Source organism: Hippoglossus hippoglossus, chromosome 21 (assembly GCF_009819705.1).
Source record: "Hippoglossus hippoglossus isolate fHipHip1 chromosome 21, fHipHip1.pri, whole genome shotgun sequence".
NCBI lineage: Eukaryota > Metazoa > Chordata > Actinopteri > Pleuronectiformes > Pleuronectidae > Hippoglossus > Hippoglossus hippoglossus.
In genome coordinates this window covers 19,152,238-19,154,987 of record NC_047171.1, presented here as the reverse complement: position 1 = coordinate 19,154,987, position 2,750 = coordinate 19,152,238, and positions in this window count along the sequence as shown.

Below are 2,750 nucleotides of genomic sequence, written 5' to 3'. Positions count from 1 at the left end.
GGACTTTGACAGGCCAAAGGTAAGACTAAAGGATGAGTTATTTAACTGAGCTTTTTGTAAGTAAATGTCTCATTTCGCTGTGCAATCTGCCCCCAGTGAGAAAGATGGAAGCGCGAAGCAGCGGAGGTCAAATGTAGATGACGCAGGTGGTGATCGGCACCGTCAGGAGGCATTACAGTACAGACATCACAGTCACTACATGACAGGGGATGCATCATGTGCACATTTACTCATTTACATACACGTGCACTTTCCTCTGCATTCAAATGTTTCACCTAAAATACGGAAAGGAAAAAAACTTGTGACATAATCAAGAGACAAACTTACAGTGACAATCCAGCTTAAGAATCACCCCACACCCACACATTACAGTTCTTCAAAAAAGATTCATGATATATATTATAATGTATTTGTATACATTTTTTACATTTGTTGTTTGTTAGATAGTTAGGGGGATTATGCGAAACTCCCTCAACCAATTTCCTTGATATTGTGTGGAGGGTTAGGGCATGAGCCAAGAAAGAACCCATTACATTTTAGTAGATACAACGTTTTCCATGATTTTCGTTGATTCCAAAGAAAATAATTCATGGACCTTGATGAAAAAAAATCTAACATATGTCGGGGGCTCATATTAATGAGTGTGTGCAATTTGGTGCAGATCCAAATAAAATTCTGGATCCAGTGAATTTACATGTGTTTTCATGAGGGGACTGTTGGGCCTTAATTGGCAGAGTGTCATTCTAATTTTGCTAAAGTAAAAATTAGTTTTTTCTCCATCAATACTCCAATATATTTCACATTAGGACCATAATATGTTTAAGTTTTTCCTCACCGCAGTCTTGCATCTCTTTTAAGATTTACGTTTTTTGACAGCAGTGGCTCAGGAGGCAGAGCAGCTCGTCCTCATATTGGAACGTCCAATCTGCGAAGTCAAAGTCAAAGTGTCCTTTAGTGTCCACATGTCAAAGTATCCTGATGGATCAGTGAGTGTGTGTGCATGTGTAAATGGGTGAATGGGACTCGTAGTATGAAGCACACTGAGTGGTTGTTTAGAGCAGAAACATGTAATGTAAATGCAGACCATTTAACCGTTTTCCATGTCAATATGAATCAGAAGTGAGCTTAACAATCTCTTTATTACTCTGTTCTTGAGTGGGTGAAAAAAAAAAGAGCAACTTTCACCAGGTTCTCAAAGTTCAGGGAGAGCTCAGGTGTAGCTCAGTCCTCCAGTTTTATGGTTACTTGGCTCTGGGAGAGTCCTTTGGTAATAAAAGACATATTATTACACCGCTGTCCTCGGCATGGGACAAAGGTGAGAAACACTCAACCAAAGCCAAGAGAAACAAATCTGCTGAAGTTAATTCATCACTGTGCTGATGTGCTTCAAGGCGAGGCTCATTTTCTCTGTTTAATCATTGCGATCTGAATTCTATGAAGACGATCCTAGTCTCATCCCTTCACACAGTCTCTGTAATTCCATGTACACACACAGAGATGATGACATTTTCCTCAGTCATCAGCTGAAGTCCTTTCCAATTCAAAACGAAAACAACTTCGACATTAAGTAGACAAAATCAAAGCAAGGTCAAAATATGTCTGCTGTTCAAATCTGAATCCACCGGGTGAGACTTAGGGGCTTTACCAAACATGCCGCCGCTATCTATTGTCGTCACGATTGTCAAACAGTGGCCCCGTTGTGTTTTGCTATTTGCCGTTGTGATTTCCCATTTCTTGCTGTTGTTTGCCCTTCAGCGTAGTGTCATCACTGGAAATGATCCCCCAATGCACCTTGGAGTGGAAAACATATTAAATTAGATATTACATTTTATTTGCCTTGTAAGCACTAATGCAAGATGTATGTTTGTTTTTTGTGTGATGATGCACATATAGCTTGTACAAAACCCACATACCTTGCATCACTTAATACCCTTACCCCCCATCATCTTAGTCCTTGCACACAGACACACATCCCTCTGCAGACACAGACCTTCTGTTTTCACATCTCATACCCACCAGGTTGAATTTATAGCATGTTCCTCAGTTTGTTTGTGTCCCTTTTGTTTTTGTCTCCTGTCTTTGTATTTTCTCTTTTGGCTGCGTATGTGTCCCAGTACTTGACTACGCTTCTTTTGTTAACACTTTGTTGCACCATTCAAAAAAGGAGGATAGCATACAATGCAAATGCTCAAGTTCTGTGACTCAAATTGTACAGTACAGTAAATGTACCATCACTGTTTTTTTTTACTGAGCACTCATGGGTAAAATGCAAAAAACGTGACTATCTGCTAATGAACACCAGCAGGAAATGGAGGAATCAGTGCAGGCTCGTGGGCACCGGCCTCCCCGCTTGTACACACAGACACTCTGATCCAGGTGTATGTGTCCTCAGACCAGTCTCATGTGACTGCTGATGTTTTGGTTCCATTATAACCCACACAAACATCCTCCATACCTTGCAGCCGCACACTCCGCTCCAGCTCCAGAGCCATGTTTGAACAATCGATAACAGGGGTCCAGGTGCTGCAGCCGGAGCAGAGGCCGGAGACAGGAATCTCCTTCAGCTCGGCTTAGCACTGATGCATTCACTATCCATTACCCCCTGTCACTGCCCTGTGTTTGCCGAAAGAAAAGTATTTCCGTGACGTTGGCTGCCCGGACTGATGAATCCCGCGGAGCTGCGGTTGTTTATTTGGACCAAAATCTCATTGTGTATTTACCATTGCTTCAGCAGAGTATTAATATGCTGT